Here is a 23,309-nt window from a genome sequence, read left to right as displayed (position 1 = left end):
CTTTTAGACATACACACTTTGGGGAAAACTCACAGCGCACGAAGAGCCGACTTTTATGGAATGAAACTGGATAATGCATATTCATCAATATATCGGTGACTGGAATCACTTAAGATGTGCAAGGACCACGGCAGTGACAATATATTTTCTTGTAATTATACTTCTCCAGGCTCAAAGAGCTTTATAGACTTTCAGAATGAATCCCCCTAACGGCCCTCCGAGGCAAGTGAGGAACAGGTGTAATTATCCGTCTTCACGGATGGATAGACAGACACAAAGGGAGGGACTGAATCAGCCAGGAAGGAAACCCAGCCAAGGGCCCCAATAATTCTAATACAGTCTGCCTCTCCTACCAACACCATTTTCCTCCAACTCCTGACAATATGCTGTGGCAAACTCTGAAGGCATTGTTTTTTCCTTCTTTAGTGATGTCCCAAACTCTGCAGGGACGTCTAAAGAGAGGAAACCATGAGACTGGTAACTATGGGCAGCAGCACTGCAAGTCTATGGAAGCCAACATTTAATTTTTCCGGACGATATGATCAAGGTCCTTCGAAGTTGAATTCCATCAGCACCTGCTCAGCCAGCACCACTCTGTCATTTTCCTAAAAGCCGACAGAGAGGGGGTAACATTAAATGAATAGACACGATTGCACGGCCGCAAACCTCTAAAAGTACTCAACGTTTGGGAAGTACCGGGCAACTGGGAGTTTTTCTGAATGACAATAGTTTTCAGTGCAAGAGGCTTAGAAAATATGCTGTCTCTGGCCAGAAGCCAGATTGTGACACGAAACAATAGAGGACAGACTCTTGGGAGAGGGGATTACAACAGCCCAAAAACCTGTACCCCAAACCCTCTTTCATATCATGCCGTGTTTTAAGGAGAGGTTCATACTACAAAGATTGTGTCCATTAGGAATTATTAGTTTGAATAATGTCACCTTTTAAGCAATGGACACTATGACGGGATCATAACGCAGAAGGCCTGGAAGTCTCTGGACCGCTGACTTCCACCGGGCTCCCCCACCCCCATGTCTGAGGCCTCCCAGCAGCAGCAGCACAGCCAGCTCCGCAGAGCCCTCATTATTCCCACCCCTCGCACACCACCCTCCCCAAACTCTCCTTTCCTGGGGTCTTGAGACCACCGGGAATGAAAAGCGACTAAGACCTCAGAGCGTGGAGGCCTCGCAGCACAAAGGCTTGGGGTTTTCCTTTCCTGTAAGTACTGTTCTCTACTGAGCGGAGTAAGTTTTGAAGTGTGGGGCTTCTCCATTCCAGGGGGCCTGGGGAAGAACCATACAAAATTCTCAAAAGAGGCAGAGATTATAAAACGGGTGACCTGCTACTCTAAAAGGTGTTCGCCTCGACTTTCAAAAAATAGGAAGAAAGGGCCTTATCTGTGCAGTCTTCCTTCTATTATTTAAAATTGAAAAGGTAAAACGCTCATATACAACTACCTATGAAGACTGATTATGTAAAGATATAAATAGGTATTCAGAAGAAGACGAGTTACCGTTCAACCAAATAAAACCTACAGCTCAGTTAATCAGACGCATTTCACGTTACACTTAATTGTGCTGAATGGTAATAAGATACAACAGCAAGGAGATTATTGAAATGACTGTAATTAGCACTATTTGACACACTTGACCATCATTTTTAGTTTTCTTTTTTTACTTTGATAGCTCCGTATCTTTTGCCACCATCAATATTATCAGTTTTCCACAACGCCTTGCGTTTTTTTGATTATCAGCATTCATACAGATAGATTTGTACCAAGAAAAGAAAAAAGAGTGCTGGATCAAACTCCTTTTCACTTAGAAATTCCTTTGTCTCTCCCTCCCAACTTGTCTCCCTATTCCCCTGTGTCTTCATTATCCCAGTCCTTGCTATGTACATTGGCAATTTTTCTTAAAGTTATCAGATGAAAAGAATTACCTAAAGCAAAAAAAAAAAAAATCCAGGCCCACCCAATTGATATCCAGGGAAGGGCTGAGTAAATCTGTGTAACAAGCCACACAGGTCACTCTTATCAGGCAAGTTCAGGAATACTGTACTATGGGGGTCCATATTTTCCAAGTTAAGATCAGAGCTCATTGATTTTTTTACTAGTAAGTGAATTTATTTACAACAAATGTTTTACTAAGGCTTACCTCAAATACTTTTGTAAATGAGGCAAAATACAAATTAAGGATTTAAAGATATAGATATCAAATTGCATATGGGCATATTTTATACAATTCCTTTTTGGTTTTTCCAAAGAAGATGACCCTACCTGAAATGAGAACTATTCAGGACACATGGCTCCACTCTGGCCAGGTGTTCTGCCCTGAAAGTGGGAGGAGCAGACCAGAGAGGGGCCCCAGAAAAAGGAGAGGAGAAGGAGAACTGCCAGATCTCAACCTGGGAGGGGAAACGAGAGAAAGTGTTGAATGAAGGGGCCAGGACTATGTTGGCGGTGGGGCGGTCACTATCGAGTATTCAGCACCTTCCTCGGAACAGACCCTTGGCAGCTGCAGCTGTGGCTACTGCTGCATGCAATATACCTTTTGGATGCAGAGTAAGGTCAGGGAAGACAAAAACTATGTCTTCGGTTTCTTAAGTTGCTCCCGTAAAACAACCAAAGCAGATTTACCTTCAGAGCCAGCCAAGACAGAATTGGCTTTCAACGGCAAGATGGACGGTGCCCAAAGAAATATATAGTCTTCTGGGAAGGAAGAAAAAAGATCATTTATAATGCGCTTGCGCTGCATCAAGGGCTGTGGAAGGAGCTCTGATGTGTGGGTCTAATATTCACTCAATAAATTCTTCAGTATCTGTCAGGTGCTAAGCACTGGGTTAGGTGCTAAAAATACAGAATAAAAAAAAAAGAGGTAGTATGTGCCCTCATGAAACTTACAATATGGTGAAGATAAACATTTAAAAAACACATAAATGTGAGTTGTATAAAGGGTTCAACCCAGATGCGCTGGAACGTGCCTTTATCTTTTTGTGATGGAATTCAAACTTAGCTCTTCAGTCGCCTTTCTGCTGATGGACGGAAAATTAACTAAGTCTTGCCACTTGAGGATAACTCAGTCTCTTTCCATTTAAAACTAGTAAATATTCACTCTGATTCAGAGTTTTCTTCCTCCTTCTTCTGTTTCCCCTTTTCTTGAGGATGAGCCAACTTCCCCAGGAAGCTTTAACTACCCTCCAGCATCAGGAGGCCGGGGGCTTCTGTAGCGTGGTCGCATCAGCTGAGGTGCAGCTTATCACACGTGGTCTTTGGCATCCATTGCTGGTGTCCAGGGTCCCTGCCATTGCTTCCAGCCGTAAGGTCCACACACTCAGTCTCTCTTGGCTCCCTGGGCCTCTTGCCATTTTGCCACCACCCTCAAATCCTTTAGGGACTTAGAACCTCTCAGCAATTTCCCCATACCACCCCAGCATGTGCAGGCCTCTATAACGCTGCCCTCAGCCCGTCGGCCAGCACTCGCTCAGTCCCTGCTGCACAGGGGTCCTGTGTCTGGTGTTATGCCAAACTTGAGGTCCAGCTAAGTGAATCTGGGTATTGCAGTTACTGCCCTCGGTTTTGCCCCAGTTGGGGGCAGGGTGCCAGGGCTGCCTTCTCAGCATCCATTAGCATCTATACTCCACTCTTGCCTCCTCTGACTCTCCTCTTCTTGTCTGTTTGGAGGACCGACTGACCACAGAGTTTTTACAACAAGCCTATGAAAATGGGATGAATGCAGGATGAAGAAATAGCTTGAGCCCCAGTTAGAGGCGAGGGCTGAGTAAAGAAGAGCATATATACGGAATGACCCTGGCCCAGGGAGAAAAGAAGAGGAAGAAGAACTGAATTTGACTTGGTGCTTAGTCACAAGCGGAAAAGTTCTAATGTGGAAATGATTATCATGCATTGCCGCATTTATGTTTTCCATTGCCAGCTGGAAACCATGCTTTGTGGGTTGTCTAGAATTCAGTTATACACAAGTTACATTCATGCACCCCTGACCTCTCTGACCATAAATTGTCAAAGTCCACTACAGTTACCAGTCATGACAACAGCCATAAAGGAAAAGCAGAGGATCCTGTGAAACCATACAACAAGAGGCACAATTTAGATGAGAGAGCGGGAAAGGACTGGGGCACTAGACAAGCTTTCTCAGCCTGGCAGCAGCTGCTCACACTGACAAGCACACCTTACCCCGTCACAGAACGCTCACGGCCAGCTGGGATCCACCAGCAATGCGGTTTCCCCTGACCTCCAGCTGTTATCATCAGTGCCCAAAATAATACCGCCAAATTTGGTGAAACCTGATAATAACATGCACAGACATTTGCTTTAATGTTTAAAGCTGCCTCGTAACTACACTACAGGCATGTAAGCAGCAAAATCCAGACTATGGAGAAAGCAAAAGGTCCGAAAATCTATTTTCTTCAACAAGCAAATTGCAAGGAGACAAGAAAGAGAGAAGTAACATATAGATTAAGGAGAAATAATCACAATGTGGGGGACTAGATCCTGATTCAAAAAAAGAAATGAAAAGGGGCACATACATATGGTGACAGATAAAAAGTAGACTATCGGTGGTGAGCACAATGTATCTATACAGAAAATGATAAATAATAATGTACACCTGAAATTACACAATGTTATAAACCATCATGACCTCAATAAAATAATTGGGGGAAAAAAAAAGAAACTAAAAAAGTTGATGTTTATGAGACACTGGGAAAATTGAATAATGACTATTTGATTATATTTAGGATTTTGGGTGTGATAATGGATCTCATGGTTATTTTTGTGTGTGTTTTTGTCTTCTAGAGAAATACACTTCAAATGTCTAAAGATGAAATGACACCTGTAATTTGCTGCTACATAATAGAAGCGGGGGAGTGCATGAGGGAGGGGATAGGATAGGATTGACATTAGGTTAATGGATATGGGGGCTGAGTGATGTGTACATAGGATTTATTGTACTATCCTGTCTTCTTTTGTACATCTTTAAAATTCTCCACAATTAAAAGTAAAAAAAACCCCAAGAGTCAAAAATTACATAAAATCTGCCTTGCACTTCTACCAATAGTATATGCCTGTGTGTAACCAGACAAGTACTACTATGCATACTGCATCAGTGGAAAATAGCTGTCGTTTTTCTTTATGTCTAGGCATTAACGTGTATACACATTATATACATTTAGTCTTACAAACATTTACAGTCCACTGTCATTCAAGTGTCATTAAACAGAGGTGGGTTCCTGGGTTCCATTTTACTTGCTTCCACTGATATTTGTACGTCTTCAAGCCTGCACTCATGTTTCTCACTTTTAACCCCCAATAGTGACCTTGTTGCCTGTAGAGTGCTGTTCTGAGTACGGACGGAGGGACACCGAAAATAGTTTAGCATCATGCGGTATAATGGAAAGAGGCTGGAGACCAGGGCTGGTTTTGATTTAAGATCTGGGTATTAGTCCTGGTGCTGCCATTGGTTGGTCACGTGAAGTTGGACAAGCTGGATGAGTCATTTAACTTGATTAGTCCTCGGATTCTTCACCTGTAAATAAAGTGCTGAGATGGCTCTGAAAGGTCCCTTAAGCCCTACTACTCCACGTTAAGGTTTATTCTAAAACATTAAAAGCTTATCATATAAAATATGTGAAAGCGTGTTTTTTTTTCTTCTCATAAAGGAGAACATGGTATGGATAGCCTAACAGTGTAAGTTAAATAACACCTTTATTTTATTTTATTTTGGGGGGAGTAGAAAATGATTCTTATTTGGTCTCCTATAAATAAAGAAAACAGAGCATTTAAGTAATATTTAGCAGTAAGCAACAGTGAAAGCTACATTCCTATCACATATAAGCTAATCAAGGTTTTGACCGGGGGTCAGAGACTATGAAATTGTATGGGAACATAGTAATTAAATTGTTCCTACTAATCTCAACAAAAACAAAAAAAGTTAGTTAAAACACATAATAGCTTAAAACTGAAAGATAGCAACACAACAATATGAGTACTAACAGTACCAGATGTTTACTTCACTCTCACTAGGACGCGGTGAGCGCTGCGCTAAGCAGCTTGCATGTACTTAACCTGTTGAATGTTCACAACAATCGGAGAGATGGTTATTATTATTTCCTCATCTCTAAAATGAAGATCTTTGCCCAAGGTCACAGAGCCAGCTTACCTCTAAGGCGTTTTCATGTCAGATAATATTTGTGAAATACTGTGTGTGAAAATACTTTGTTAAGTGTCAAATAATTGTTTATTCCATTATTATGATTGGAAGGGAAAATTTAAATGTCTTAAATATATTTAATACTATACGATGAAAAGGAATAATAAAATATTTTAAAACTTTGGCAGATCTTATTGTAAAAAGACATAAGATGTGCACAATGAAATATGGATCTAGGTCATTATCATCAGAGGCGGCCAAGACCACAGGTGACAAGCTGAGGGAGAACTTTACAATTGACGGATCAGGGTAAGAACTCTGAAACCTGTGATAACTGTTAACATCAAAAAAGAGAGATAACCAGACAAGACACGTCTTCTGATGGAGGTACATAACCCATCTATGATGGAAAATCAAAGCTGAAGCTGATCAAAATTCCAGACCTACCTCCACTTTACAGGAAACGCTGGGACAGAGGTACACTACACTGTTATAGGAATCAGAAACGATTGAATCAGCCAGATCCAGAATGCAAGAATCATTGTAGGACAAATGATTCGGTTTCTTCAACAAATAAATTTCAAGGAAAAAATGGGGAAGGGAGAGAAAAACGATAATTTTTAAAATATTTAAGAGGTTTATTTGAAATGTAGTGTTTGGATCTTGATTTGAACAAATGAATTTTTTTTTTTAATGGGGGAAATTTGATTACTAACTGGGTTATTTAGGGATAATAAGAAATTATTGTTACTGTTTAAATGAGATACAGTATTGTGAGGTTTTGGGGGGAGGCCTTATCTGTTAGCAATACAAATGGAAATATTTACACATGAAGCAACATGATATTTATGTTTAGTTTCAAAAGGTTAGTCTGAGAGGAGAGTAGGGCATGTAGTTAAATAAGACTGGTCATGAGGCAATCACTGTTGAAGGCAGGTGATGTGTACATGGGATTTTGTTATAATATTCACTCTATTTTTGTTTATGAGTCAATTTTTCTATAAAAGAAAAGATTTAGGAAAAGAAAGGGAAATAAGATGCAGCAGATGAAAATAGTTTTTGAAGCTGAAAATAATATTATCATTCTTTAAATGAAGATACTCTAGCTCAACTTCGCTTTCTGTGTGTGAAGTAAAGAAGACACTGCAAATGTGCCCTTAAAAAGGACAAAGACAGAATCCCTGGGGATTTGTTATTTTTTATTTCTCCTGCTTATTTAACTTAGGAACTTTAAAAAAAAGAGACTAAATTATTCTGTTATTTAACAGACATTCACTGAGCATACACTAAGTGTCAGACTCTCATTTTGCTGTACGCATTTGTGAAATTTTTGTTAGAGTGTAAAATCCAGCTCGGGCTGTAGCCTCCTTGTAAGGAGACAGAGCAACAGAAATCAGGACAGGGTAATGTTGTAACAAAGGAGCTGGCTGCCCCTCAGAGATTTGTGCTTGCCTCCATGGAGTAGAGTAGTTCCCTGGATGCAGATGCTCAGTCAGGGGGCACATTTCCTGGCGAACGTAGAGCCCTGTGACTCATTCTCACCAGCTAAAGTGCTGTGCCATGTCCCTACTCTGCTGAGGTGGCTAAGAAGCAGATGTGTCTTCTCCACTCTTTCTCCAACTTCCAATGCCTGGGCGGCTGTGGGAGCCTTGTGTTAACGACGGCAGAGCCTCCATCACCCTGGGTTCCTAAATGGCTGCAGCAAGCACAGCGCCCCCACCCCCCCATCAGCAATACACGAATACTTACACGCTGTCATTACAGAGCAAGAGTACTTCTATGATGTTAATCCACTGAGATTTGGGGTTTTATCTGTTATGGAGGCTAGCACAAATGGCAACTGCCGAGAGAGATTGCAGTGTATATGCAGGAGTGAGAAATCACCACGGTTGAGAGAAATTACAAAGTGTTTCATTGAGAAGTTGGAGTTGAGCTGGATTTTGAACTATGAGCTGAATGTCAGCAGCTAAATGGAGAGAAGTGGGGTTGGTTTACCAGAATGAGGAACGAACATAGGAATGACAGCAGGAGTTCACCTGCATCCAGGGGATGGTGAGACCATCCTGATGAGCAGGTGCAGGTTGGGGAGAGTGAGAAATAAGGTGGAAGAGTTAGGATGAGTTTAGAGTATGGAGATCCTTGAGAATTTAGGACCTGATTCAACAGCGACCACTGAAGTTTCTGGAGTCCCTGATGCCTGATGAAAGGTCCATGTTAGGGAAATCAGTGAGACAAAGAGTGCAGGGTGGACCTGCGGGAAAAAGATTAGTCTGGTGAAAAACCAGTTTAGATATATTTAGAGACCATATTGGCAAACACAGTAGAAAGGAAGGGGTAAATACAAGTGTCATCTTAAGGCAAAATCACCAGGGCTTGACAACAGAGGAAAAAACATGAAGTCAAAGGTTGTTCAATCAAACTAGGTGTAGTCCTAATTCCCAAAACTGTGACTTCTATTGTATTGGGCATATTATTTAATATCTCTGAGGTTTTTTCTTCCTTTGTAAAATGAGGGGATAGAATCAGAGGACCCCAAAGTTCTTTCCATCTGTAAGACCTTACGATTATAAAATTATGAAGGAAAAAAATAAAACAACTTAAGTGACATATTGAGTAGGAGGAGGCAGAGAAGGGCCCTCAGCAGTAAAAAGGAACAAATTATTGGTGCACACAATGTGGATGAGCTCAACATCATGCTGAACGAAAGACGTCTTGCCCATAAAGGCATATACTTTATGGTTCCATCACTATGAAGTTCTAGAACAGGCGAAACCAATCTGTAGTGGAAAAAAATTGGAACACTGGTTGCCCGGGACAAGGGGAGGATGGGTGAGAATCAGTGGAAAGAGGCATGAGGAAACTGTCTGAAGTGATAGAAATGCTCTCTATCTTGATAGAAGTTTAGGTTACACTGGTGTAAACATTTGCCAAAACTCAGCAAATGGCAAGCTTAAGATTGTACAGGTTATTATATGTATATACTACTTGAAAGAAAAAAAAGAGAACTGTAAACCAATATAGAACTCTAGTTAATGATACACGAGATGAAGTATACTGATATCTGCCACTTACTGCATCAAAAATTTAAGATGGCTTGATGGATGGATGAAGGAATGCACAAATGCACAGCTGAGTAATAAAGCAAATATAAAAAAATGTTCATAGTAGAATATGTGTGGGTGGGTGTATGGATATTCTCTATACAATTATTTCAACCTTTCTGTATGTTTGAAATTTATCAGAATAAAATGTTGGGTGGTGAAAGAAACAAAATGGGACTTCAACTGTATTTCTTATCATGATGCTTGACCAGAAGAAACAATTGGTAAAATAAATGTTAGAGCCACAGGAAAAGAGGGATTTGGTCATAAAATGAGGTTAGCTAACATCTATCAAGCTCCTCATTCCCTAAGGTGTGCTGGCTTTTTATGAAAGACGTTAGATTTAATGAAGGTGTTAAACTGTGGACATAGACGTCAGTGTCCGTCATTCAAGGGATCTACAGAAAGAAATATCAGTGTCGAGGTGGAGGAGATTAAAAAGAACAAAGGAAGTAAAACTGAATTAAAGAGAACCGGGAAAAGGAAATGAACAAAACAATACGTATATTCTCATTTTGACCAATTTATAGGAAAGCAAAATGGCCAATTTTGAACCCTATAGAATAACAGTAGTGGCGTTTTTGTACACACATTTTTGGGTTCTGAATTAAGTGTTTCAGTGAGATTTTATGATCTATTTGAATACTTAGAGTCAAAATGGTTGCAACAGAAAAACAGGCACATTGATCTTGGTTTTAGTATCTGTCAAAACAGTAATCAAAGTAAATGTGACTGGAAGTTCCACTTAAAAACAAAGGGAAGGGCAGAAACCTTCAGCTGATAGAATTGAGGTTGGTGGGGAAAGAAGTGTTATATCACCAAAGAGAGATGATGCTCTGGGATCTGAAGATGGAGATGTTGTCGTTAACGGGATGCAAGCCTGTCCATAATGAAGCGCTGGACTCGTGCCTTTCTCAAAATAGACTTTCCTTCAGCCTTAAACCCTGAACTGTGCTGTGTCCCTGAGGATATCACAGAATGGCCTATTTTCACTTGTTAATCCCAGACGTAAATACTAATCTTTTACCTCACCTGTTAGAGGATAGCTTAAATTAGCTTTATTGATTGCAGAACTAGACATGCATTCAAATATCTTCTATAGCCCCTGACCTAGCAGAGCATGAGAAGTATCTGAAGTATGAAATAAATGCTGAGCCGCACTGGCAATGGCTTATATTTGAAATAGCGAGGACTATAGTGATTTAGTTTCTATTTTGCAGATTCTTTTCATTCTACAAAGAAGAAAATTTCTTGCAGTATGGAACCACCATTGTCTGCAGTGTGTAAACACACAGAATCTTAAATCAATAGACTTAATCAATTTAGCACATTTCCATTCCCTTTTTGAGATGGAAATTCAATATCTTGCCACTACAACGTTGAATGCAGTCTCGACATCTCTGTTGCAATCTTTTGACAGATAATGCTAGAATTTCACCTAGTTAACTTCATTTGAATGTAGGCACTTTGAAAACTCGTTTATTTATGAGTTAAATAATTTGTTTTTCTGTGATTAAAAACTGTCAAACTATATTTATGAAATAGGATTCTGCAAAAGAATCATTAGTCCAGAAAAGCCTTGGACATGACATTCTGAGAAATGATTTTATTTGCCATTTAAAGCATCAATATAACTTGCCTTCTACAGTTTCACTGGGCTGGTTTGGCCCTGCACGTGACATTGAGCCCGGGGAGCTGTAAGGTAACTGGGTGGGCCCGTGGGTGGCTCAGAAGTCCCGTGTGCATGCACATCAGGCTCACTGTGTGCGCACGTACACCGGATATTGCAGTAGAAAATGGGTGGTGGGGGAGACCAAAGCAAATGGTTTCCTCCTTACTCCTCTATCTTTAGAGCTGGCCTTGAAAGAATTACTGAGCCAGCTGGTGTGGGCCACTGAGGAGGTACAGGAAAAGGAAGTAAGAACCATCAGGAAGGGCTCTGTTATACATACGTTCATCGCGATCCTCACAACCACTTTAATTGAGTAGATAGCTATGGCCCCTTTTGCACAGATAAGGAAATCGAACGTCAGAGAAATTCAATAATTTGCCTAAGGCCACCGGGAAGTCAGGAATCCGACCTGGACTCAAACCCAGGATTACAAACCTCTGCATTTTACTATTATGCTTAGAAACGGACCTGAGCCTGAGCACCCACAGAAGCTTGCCCAAGGATTTAGGACCCGAGATGGGCAGTAACGGTTGCAAGGACTGGATAAACAGAAAAGGAAAGACCTTTCTAGGAAGGAAAGAGCAGAAGCAAAAGCACAGAAGTGGGAATGCCTGTTGGTGGGACAGTGAGGGAATAGGCCCGCCTGGGTTAATGGATTATTCTATTATGAATAGTACCACAGGACTTTGCCACTTTGAAGCACGTTCATCTCCATCTCACGGGTACTCGGAACAATTCTCTTAATAAGGGAGAAGGTGTTGTAATGCATCTTTGCGTATCTACAGATATTAAAGATCAAGAGGGTAAGTGATGTCTCCATCACATGCCCTACCCACCACAGAGCCTTTGCACATACTGCTTCTTCTGCCTGGAAGGCACTTCCTCTCCTCTTCACCTTGTAAACTACTACCCAGCCATCAGCTCAATTCATCCTTGACCTCCTAACAGAGCCTTAGACAACTTCCCCAGCCTGGGTCAAATCTCTCCTTAGTGTATGCGCTCATTGAACCATGCACCTCTCCTTTGTAAGATTTATCATACTTACTCAACTTGCTAGCGGAAATAATGCAAAAAGAATAAATAATTGAATAAACAAATTAACAGAACCCAGGTCTGCCTAGGTCTGTTGCTAGTACATTCTCCACATTAAGACACTGTTTATAAAATGTACAATTGAAAGATCTGAGGCTGTTTTACCTGGAAAAGAGAAAAGTTAGGGGGAGGATCTCACAGCTGGCTTCAAACGTCTGGAGAACGATGGTGCCGAAGGATTAAACATATTCTGCACAGCTTCGGAGGGCGAGACAGAGACAAACGGGGAGCAAGTTCAGGGAGGCAGGTCTCATTGCAGCGTAAGGAAGTGAAACACGTAACAATGAGAGCCGTCCAAATACAAGCGGGCTGTCTGTTAAGGAGGTGAGTATTCAAACAAAAGCCAGAGGGAACACCTGCTAGGGGTGTTGTAGCGGAAATTCCTCTTCTGGTTGGGAAATTTTTAGCCACCAAGGCCTTTCCAAGCTTAATATGCTTCTCTGGGTCGGAGAGGGACTTGAAAGGAAGATTGAATTTGATTTGAACTGACCTCAAGCAGAGAGAGCGGCAATGAATAATTGTTCTTATGATGCCTGACTAATACTGGGCCCTTGAAGAAACACATCTGCATTTGTGGTCGGCCACTTGGGTGCCAATGATGAGGTCTTCCAGAGCTGGCATTCCAAGGATAGTTAGGGCTGTGCAGCTGCCACTGTGACTAAACAGCAGGGGACACTCCAGTGTACAAGGGGCTGACTCCAGGGTCAGACTCCCTCCCCCAAGCAGCGTCTCCCGCTTCCTCCACTCCCCATCCTCCATCTGCATCGGCCTCCATGCAAACACACCCCTACACTGGGCGCGCGAATGCTGAGCAGACAGATTGCGCTCCAAACTACTGCTGGAAGCTGTGCTTTTCCCAGCTACTCAAGGCTAGCCCTTCTGCTGGGCGCAACTCTACAGCAACGCTCCTCCTCGCGCAGACATGCAGATCACAAAAGAGACACTGAGAGGGAAGACAAGGGAAAATCATCCTTTCAAGACATCACTGCCATCTTAAATTCACAAAAAACGAAGGCCTTAAAAGTTACGTGGAGGGGGCTGGCCCCGTGGCCGAGTGGTTAAGTTCGCGCGCTCCAGTGCAGGCGGCCCAGTGTTTCGTTGGTTCGAATGCTGGGCGCGGACATGGCACTGCTCATCAAACCATGCTGAGGCGGTGCCCCACATGCCACATCTAGAAGGACCCACAACGAAGAATATACAACTATGTACTGGGGGGCTTTGAGGAAAAAAAAAAAAAATCTTAAAAAAAAAAATTACATGGAGGCTGAAAATTAGGAATCCTGATTTGGAAACCAAAGTCTAAGAATGCCAATATATGGATGGGGGTGAGCTTGCAAAAGATCTGTAATTTTCATTTTCAGCGGGCACAGGCCTGGACCAATAATGACAGCTTTTCTACAGAGCAATATATTCTGATTGTCAAATAACCAGTTTGCAAATTTTGGAATAAAACCCACTTGTGAACAATCAAATTCAATACATTGTAATGTTGTTAAAACTTCAGCGTAATTTGTCACTCATATTTCAAACCACATTGTCTCTTTTTCTGAATGGTAGTTAGTAATCCAATCCCCATCTCTTATGGATGACCCCCCCCATGTGCGGGTCACCGGGTACAGGAAGGTAAACAAAATGGACACAATCCCAATGTTACAGGGTTTATAATCTCATTTAGACAATAAAATAATAACCACAAAATTTATACATAACTACAAATTGTGACAATCCATATGAAGGGAAAGGGTCAATAAGAGAGACTCCTAAAGCCACAGTAGGCTTTTCTGATGAAAAGACAATTCGCTGAGAAATTAAGAATCAGTGAGAATTAATCCTGTGAAGGGTTAGGGAAAGGACATTCCTGGCCAAGAGCATGTCCCAAAGCCCTGGGTTAGGAAAGAACTTGGATCCTTCAAGAAATGGAAAGAAAGCCAATATGAGCAAGGAGGAAAAGCCTTAAGATCATGCTGGAGAAGAATTCATGGACAGAACCTGCAAAACTTTGGATATTAAAGTTACTCTAAATGCAATAGGAAGCCCAAAAAGATGAGAGTGAAGCAATTTACATTTTTAAAACGGTTCTTCAAAAGGTCAGACATGTGGAGAATGGTTTAGGTGGAGGCGAGAATCAGGTCTCTTTCTTTCTTTTTTTTTTTAGGGTTTATTTTTCCTTTTTCTCCCCAAAGTCCCCCGGTTCATAGTTGGATATTTTAAGTTGTGGGTTCTTCTAATTGTGGCATGTGGGATGCCGCCTCAGCATGACCTAATGAGCGGTGCCATGTCTACACCCAAGATCAGAACCGGTGAAACCCTGGGCCGCCAAAGCGGAGTGCGCGAAACTAACCACTCGGCCACGGGGCAGGCCCCGGTCTCTTTCTATATAAATTCCCCGTTCGCAAAAGTGACAACTTCCAATTTATAACCATATTAATGTAGCATAATTAGAGTCATTTCTTTTAAATAATTATGAACGTTTAACGTCCCGCACATTTTTTGTTTACTAGGCAACTCTCTCCCAAGGAAAGATACTATTGCTAAACGAATGAAAATTGAAATCTTTTCTGCTCAGGCAGTATAAATTCTAACTCACATTGAGAATGAAGACAAATTACTATTTCCAAGCAGGGGAAGGAGTAAAAATAAATGCCTTTTTATGTAATGTTGCATTCAGAATGTTGTCTCTATTTTATAGTCAGGGGAAACTATGCACTTCACTGAGGATGCTGGGACAGAAACAGAGCTGGAATTAGACGGTCTCTATTCTTGACTGTTTCTGTTTTTGTTGCCCGGTACTATTTCTTCCTGGGGAGCATGTAGGCACGGGCAGCCAGCCCTCTTCATCATTCTCATCAAATTCAAGTGTAGACTCCTGGCAGAAGTGAATAGTGTAACTGGGTTGTACAATACTTTGAAAAATAATGTGTTCTTCTCTTACTGCTCTGAGAATAGGACCCTCTGCAGGGTCAGTTCATGGTATCCACCGGGGGCAGGGGGGAACTGGAAACCAGTATATCTTAAAGAAAGAATATAAAGGCTAAACTAACATTCAGCTGCTGGCATTCAAAATAGGATCATGCAGCAATCCAGGCTATTTTCTGAATACCTTATTCCTTCCCCTTGCCCCAGCCAAGCCCAAAGGGCCCGTTCTCACAGGTCTTGTTTGTTTTGTTATGTGATGTTGATATGAAAGCTGACGCTTTATGGAAGTAGGGTATTACATTAGGAGAAATAAACAAAAAGCTTATTCCTTTTAGTCCCAGGGAATTGTGGAAAGAAGAGAGAGACCAAGAGAAAAAGAGAGTCAGTCAGCTAAACATGTATTCTGATTTCTCCTTTGAGTGAATTGCATTAAATCTGTGCTTCTCAAATTTTAATGTGCCTCAAATAATCTAGAGCGCTTGTTACAACACAGTTGCTGGGCTCCAGACCCAAAGTTTTTGACCCAGTAGGTCTGGGGTAGGACTCAAGAATTTGCATTTCTCGCACAGGTGATGATCACCTGGGTGATTCCCAGGCGATGCTGATGCTTCTGGTCCAAGGACCGCACTTTGAGAACCGCTGTGTTGAATAAATGAAAGTAATACCAAAGGCAGAGGAGCTTGTCCTTGCTTTTCATGTGGTGCCCTGGAAAAAGATCATCTCTACGACTGAGCCCTCCGGAAGCCTGGTGAGCAGCCAAATCGCCCCAATTCATCCCACATCAATGGGGACACGTAAACCACATCCTTCTCCCCTTTATACCACTGTATCTTCTTGAGGAGAGAGGCAGGAAGGGTAGGTGTATCTCAGAGATGGACCATTTTTTCCCAGAAAGACATAACACTGCCTAAGGAGCTGTTTAAATTCCCATATCTAACTATTCTTAAATCACATTGGACACATGGTCAGGTTTCTTTCTCCTTCGTTTCCCTTTCATATGGCCTCTGCTTCCCTTTTTCCTTTTCACGCTGGCTGGAACGTGGATCCAGTTGGTATGGTGACGAGCCATCTTCAGCAGTGTGAATGATACAACAGCTTCAAGAAGGGCAAAGCCACAAGACAGAAAGAGCCTCGGTCCCACACACTGTCAAGCCAACTTGTAGACCTGGATTTTACTTGCTTCAGTCATTATATGTTGGGCCCATTGGATAGAGCAGTCTAGCTAATCTGCACCCCAACCAGTACAAATGGAAGGAGAGGTGTGAGTCGTGTGGGAATAATACATAAATCGCAGGGCAGGGCAGTGCTTACACTGTGCAAACACATTTTTCCTGTGTTCTACTCTTACACGCTGATTGTCTCTGATCCACCCACGGTTTCGGTTAGACCAGTCCCTTAATGTTTCACCATTCTTCTCATTTCTAATTTTCCTTCTCTTTCTTGGCTGTTCCTTGTCTGTCATCCTCGCCTTTGTTCAGGTGGAGTGATCTATGTAATTTCGCCTCACGTTTTATTAGCATTTCTTCTACAGCTGCTTTAGAGTCGTTACGAATAGCTCAGGCATTTTTTATACCTAATACTTTTTTTTTTAAGATTTTATTTTTCCTTTTTCTCCCCAAAGCCCCCGGGTACATAGTTGTATATTTCTAGTTGTGGGTCCTTCTAGTTGTGGCATGTGGGACACTGCCTCAGCGTGGCTTAATGAGTGGTGCCATGTCCACGCCCAGGATCCGAACTGGCGAAACCCTGGGCCGCTGAAGCAGAGTGCACGAACTTAGCCACTCGGTCACGGGGCCAGCCCCAATACCTCTTAATACTTTTGAATATCTGAATAAGTAAATAAACACTCAAAAGAGTACACTTGTTTTAAATTGTCATTATCGATGTTTCACTTCTCAGTGAATTAATAGGTATAATTTATGAATTAACAGGTATGACTTTGATTAAGTTGGTAATGTGAAAATTATATCCAGCTGAATCTTGGAGCAACATACCTAAGAATATATGCATATATTTATTATTTACTTATATATACATATTTTTATATGTATTTACATACATATCCCCCCAAATTTTTCATTTACATATGTATATAAGTATATAATAGACCCAGACAGCCTCCCTTGAATAAAAAGCCTATAAAATATATTCTCAAACCTCTATTCATTTAGCAGTCAAATATTTTAATCGTTTGTTTCTTTGTAAACTCAATATGCATTCATATAATGTTTAGTATTCCTAAATTTGGGGTTTTTTTTTTCCAAAATAACGTATTATTTGTGAAAAAAAGAGAGCCCTCCCAGGCATCGGTGTTCAGACTCTAGGGCGCTCTCTCAATGCTAAGGTCCTACTCAGTACCGAATGAACATCAACTTTGAAGTATTCTGGTTGTTTGTAGAAGTCACAATCCTTCAGAACACAAATCGCTCAAAGCACCCAGTGAGTATTCTGCATTCCTTTCTGAACTGTCACATCACTGACTTGCTCTGGCCAAGATAAAACAATTTGAATAGCGAATATACATCACAGGTTATCTTCCTCCTGGGCCAACTAATATAATACTATATTGCACCTCTCTCCCTTCAAAGCACCAATAGTCAGGCAGTCTCTTTCCTAAAACACTAGCAAAAAAACAGAGCTTTAAAAAGTAAAATAAGTACTCATAGCATCATCAATACAAAATTATAAAAACATGGCAAGTTTTATTTAAAATGTTTTAGAGTGCTTCTAAATCCAGCTTCAGAAGAAGGGGGTAAGTGTATGTATTCTATTAAGCTCGAATCCGTCAGGAAACCACAAAACAATCATGTTATCACCCTAGCCAGCTACTGATCACAGAGATGGGGTCAGAAGCCACAACTAGGAGACTGAAACAATGAGCCTTTGTGACCGCTAAGGGAATACGGCAAACCCAGAGACACAGGCATTGCCTGGGAGCCGGTGCTCAAGACAGAGCCAGCAGTCAGAAGTCAAGAGAGCCATCAAGAGCTATGGAGCACACACATCCAGGAGTCCAAAGCGAGTCTGGAATCTCACAGAAAACAGAGGCCACAGCAAGGCACAGAATCAAGAATCAGGACAAGGGCTCAGAATCCTACGTATGGAGTACCACACTGTCCTGTCCACTGGGCATTCGAGAGAATCTAGTTGCAGCAAGAACGGTGTGTGTTAGTGGCAGGGAAGTGAGTCCCAGCTGTTCCTTCCACCGTAGTGGCCCTCCCAGAGACCGGGGGCAGGGCTGAACATGCTACTCCTTTTTCCCACTGTCCATCAGTTGGTGCTTCAGGAGGAAAGCCGGACTGATTAAAGACCTAGATAAAGAACTTATATTTTCTCTTCGTGTCTGAGTTATAGTGTGACTTAAATTTCCACTCTGCTACGTTAGCTATTGGCTGGACTTCAAGCAGAATCAAAGGGCAGAACAAGTCTGAAATTAGACATGGGAACGTTCAGCTAGCCAGAGAAGTACTAGGAGACAAAATTAAACGAAAAAAACACACATTCCTTTTTTACAGCTTTATTGACACATAAGTCACATACTGTACAATTCACCCATTTAAAGTGTATAATCCACAGACTTGTACATCCATCACCACAATCAACTTTAGAAGATTTTCGTTACCCCAAAAAGAAGCCCTACTCCCCTTAACCATCACTCTTGGCTACCACTAATCTACTTTCTATCTGTATAGATTTGCCTATCTGGAAATTTCATATAAATGGAATCATACAATATGTGGTCCTTCATGACTGGTTTCTTTCACTTAGCATGGTTTCAAGGTTCATCCATGTTGGAGCATGTATCAGTACTTGATTCCTTTTAACTGCTGAATAATATTCCATTTAATGAATACGCCATATTTTACTTATCCATTCATCAACTAATGCACATTTAGGTTGTACCTACTTTTTGGCTATTATGAATAACGCTGCAATGAACATGTATGTAGAGGCTCTTGTGTGGACATATGTTTTCATTTCTCTTGGGTATACCCAGGAGTGGAATGGCTGAATCACACGGCAACTCTGTGTTTAGCTACTTGGAGAACTGCCAGACTGCTTTCCAAAGTGGCGGTCCCATTTCCCATTCCCACCAGCGGTGTATGAGGGCTCGGATTTCTCCACGTCCTTGACAATGGTTGTTGCCACGTCTTTGTTATTGTAACACCCGCCCTCCATTTAAGAATCTGGAGCAGATCTTCTGGATCTTTGGATCTGGTAACTGACCCAGTAACCTGGTTAGAGAAACCCACTGACAAAAGGCAAAATGCTTAGCACACACACGCCTAACGAGACGGAGGGAAAAAAAAGGCCAGAGCTGTCTAGATGTCTGGGGAGACAGGGGTGGGGGGAGGGCAAGACACCCAGTCCCTTCTGACTATAAACACAAGGGATGCCCGGTATTGAGACCGCTTCTACCTGAACTTGTTCGAGGCACGGCTTGGGCAGGAGAGGCAGGTGAGGGAAGACGAAGATGAGCAAGGCTTGGGCATCACTTGAAAATTAACTGGAGAAGGAAATATGGAGCCAAAGCTAAACTCCGACTATCATCTTCTCTCCTCCACTCAACCTGGTATTTTTCCACCAAAGAGTCAGCCCGAAAACCTTAGGGAGTTCCTCTATCTTTAAAGTTCTATGATTCTATGATTTTCTTACTGTAAGTGCAATTTAAACTGATTGCGCAATATATCTCTTTCATAAACAGAAGTCTTTGTTTTATTAAGATTCAGTTTAAATGTTTTTAATGGTTTTTAAAAATATCTTTACTTCTAATGTTTCCTGAAGCTGTCGTAACACTATAACTCTATCCATAGCGTTAGTATTTCCTGGAAGTCACTAAAAGTTCCTGAAAGTCCACCTAAGAAAAAAGGTGAATAAGATTAAAAGGGTCAAAATAAAATTTATTCCTTGGAAAGTACACTGATTACTTATTTAGCTAGTTAGAGAACTGTGTTGTTTCATCCTTGAGAATAGTGCCACGGAATAAATTAACTTCATCGAATTGCAATATAATCGCCCCATCTGAAAATATAGACAAAGCTAAGAGAGAAGGATGGAGGATTGAAAACAACGAGGATCAATTCCAAATAAAACACCAACCAACCAAATTAGAAGATATTAGTGGGTGTTACACATGCTCTTCCTTATCTAAACATGGAAGGAAATTGCAATTATTATTTGGCTAATAAGGCACTTCCTGGGCCCTAAAGTCACTAGTTCTTTAATTCAACAGATATTTGCTGTGCACCTGCTATGAGTCAGAAACTTGGCTAGCTTTGTGGCTGCCAAAATAAATAAGACAGTCTCTGCTGGCAAAAAGCAACAGAGGGCTCAGGGTCTGCCAGGCAGATGCAAACACATTATGGAGCTGCAAGACCCGGGGACCCTCAGCAGCTATGACAGGAAAGAAGCAGAGTGGGGAGAGTGAAGGGGGATTTATAGTTACCTAAGCTCGGGGGAGGAGAGGAACAGGAGAGGAATGGCAAAGGAGTGGGGGAGGGGACATCATCAGTGAACTTGGCCTTATGAAGAAGGAGAAGGATTTCACCAGGCAAGGAGAGGCAAAGACATTTATAAAAACACTCTAATGGGAGCACATGTGGGAGATTCATAAGGTTTAACCATATGAAATTGTCAATAGTCAACCATTTTTTGGCCTACAAAGTTAGCACATTCATATGGTTCCAACTAATATAAAATCATCTCCGTGGGTGTGCAGGGTGAATGTTTAGGACTTGGAGGAGAATTAATTAGAAAAGTGGTCGGGGTCAGAGTAGGAAGAGGCTCAGACTGCCTTCTAAGTTTCAGCTTTATCCCATAGGTGATGGAGCAGTCAATTCACAAAAGAACTCTTGATAAATGGCCAATAAGTGTATTTTTAAATGTTTGAAGAATTTCAAGTTTAAAAGAAAACTACGTATCATTTTCAGTACCATCAAGAAAAAAGTTTTTAATGATAATATTCAATGCTAATGAGGACTCAGGGAAACAGGCTTCCATACACTGCTGTGTGTGTAAACGGGAATAATCTTTCAGGAAGGAAATCAGAACACTCCTTGACCAAGAATTCAGTTTTAGGACTTTATCCCAAAGAAATAGTCATGGATATTTAATGAAAAAAAAGAAAAGTTTAGCCACCAGGATATTCTTAATGTCCAACAATAGCAAGTTGGTTAAATAAACTGTGAATCATACTTACAACTGAATGCTACACAGCTACTTTAAATATTTGGATGAATATTTAATAATATTGGAAACGCTCATGAAATTTTGTTGTACGAAAAACTCAGGTTATAGAACACGACATGTATCAGTTAGGGCTCCTTAACAACTAGGTCAGACTGATGAGGTTTGAGTTTCAGAGCAGTCATTGACAGTCATATGACCTTGAACAAGTACCCTAACCTCTGTAACTCGGTTTCATCATTTGTAAAATGGGGATAAAACCAGTACATACCCCACAGGGTTGTTGAGTTAATATATATAAAGAGCACTTTGAAATTTGTCTGGCTCATGGAGAGCACTACCTAAGAGTTAGTTATTGTTAATATCATTAGTCTTTGTTGTCAGCAAATTAAGTCAACTTTTAAGCTACTTTGAGAAGGGAAAGTAGGAAGACAAACCATGGGGCAAGAACTACCCCCAAAACATTCCACAGAGCTGGTTCTGTGAAGTCACCAGCACGGCTGCCGAGCACTGACCCCATGGCTTGTACTGCCAAGTCTTCGGATGCTGGACCCAGCACACTGCCACAGAACAGCTGTCTCTGCTGCCACTGGAAACCGGATGCAGCTGCCATTGCTGCCGTCCCCTGGCCAGAACAGATTCTGCGTCATCTCTGCTGCTTTGAGTCACCAGCTCTTGAATCAAAGTCTAGAGAGGATGCATCTGCTTGGCTGCACCCAGTTCCCAGTTCCCAGAGGTAGAGGAGGGGACATGTATAGAGAAGGCAGACTCTACTTTAAGACAGAGGATTCAGCATATTTAGAGAGCAAATTTATACATTGGGCAACAAAAGAAAAATATAACTCATTCCTTCATGTTTTAAAAAATACAGATATGACCTGAATATGTGTTTACATGCAAAGAAAGAACAGACCAAAAGAATATACATCAGTGTTAATGATTAATTGTGAATTGACCAGTATGGCTGATTTTTATTTTTTATCTTCTGTCTCGGTAACTTTCTAAATCTTCTACGACATAGAAAAGACTTTGTCTCTTTTAAAACAAGACTGGGCCATATCAGATCTCTATTTGTGAAGATAACTGAGTCTTTCTCTTAGAGAAGGCCATGGAATGGGAAGCAGAAGACTGGATTTGGGTGGCCATTGTGAGCCTAGAGCAAAGTGTGGTAGCAAACTAGCCTACTACTCAAAGTGTGGTCCACAGACCAGCAACATCTGCTTGACTCAGAAGCATATCAGAAGCGCAGAATCAGGGGCTGGCCCCGTGGCCAAGTGGTTAAGTTCGCGCGCTCCGCTGCAGGCGGCCCAGTGTTTCGTTGGTTTGAATCCTGGACGCGGACATGGCGCTGCTCATCAAACCACGCTGAGGCGGCGTTCCACATGCCACAACTAGAAGGACCTTCAACGAAGAATATACAACTATGTACAGGGGGGGCTTTAGGGAGAAAAAGGAAAAAAATTAAAAAATTTAAAAAATAAAAAAAAAAAGAAGCGCAGAATCTCAGGCCCCAGACCCGAGCTACTGAAAGCAAAGAAGACAGAGAAGATGAATCAAGAGGCATTCTGGAAGTATAAGCAGTAAGGCTCAACAATTGACGATGTGAAAAAAGTCGTGAACAACTACAAACCTTGGAAACACTTCCAAACGTAGAAGAAGGCAGGGTCCTTAACAGAAACGGATTACTGGAACAGGAGCCAGTTTTAAAGACAAAAGATAAACCTGGTTTTAAACATATGAGATTTGGGAACTTGAAAGATGGCCAGGTGGATATTCCCAGGCTGGGATACCTAGAACTGGGGAGCCAATAAGAAATGTCAAGATTGCAAATTTGAAAGCCATCTAAGAAAAGGAGATGATAGAAGCCATAAAAGTGGATAAGAGCATGCAAAGTAAGAGAAGAGATGCAAGCAAGATCCTTTGGTAATATTTATATTTTGGAAACAGTGGAGAAGTCAGAAAATAGGTGGCCAAAATTAAGACCATTGAGATTATAGTGGCAAAGAAAGCAAAGGACAGATGTTTCATTATTATTCAATTCTTTCCTCCTTTCATGACAACGAGGAGTGGTTTCCACAATTAGACTTACACTCAACAGGACAGTGATGGTTAATGAAGATCTTAATTCTCGAGACATAGAATGACCGAAATATTCGGAGGGGGGTGGAAGAGAAGAAC

At 41.5% G+C, this 23,309-nt stretch overlaps 1 long non-coding RNA gene across 3 annotated transcripts in view; it reads right to left on the bottom strand.

Annotated features, from left to right (window-relative positions):
- The window catches only part of LOC138923868 (uncharacterized), a 90,274-nt gene that overhangs the window by 4,399 nt on the left and 62,566 nt on the right, over positions 1–23,309 (bottom strand). The gene's annotated exons all lie outside the window — the stretch shown is intronic.

Source organism: Equus caballus, chromosome 4, assembly GCF_041296265.1.
Source record: "Equus caballus isolate H_3958 breed thoroughbred chromosome 4, TB-T2T, whole genome shotgun sequence".
Lineage (NCBI taxonomy): Eukaryota > Metazoa > Chordata > Mammalia > Perissodactyla > Equidae > Equus > Equus caballus.
Note: the sequence above shows the minus strand (reverse complement) of the source record. Positions and strands in the feature narration are given on the sequence as shown.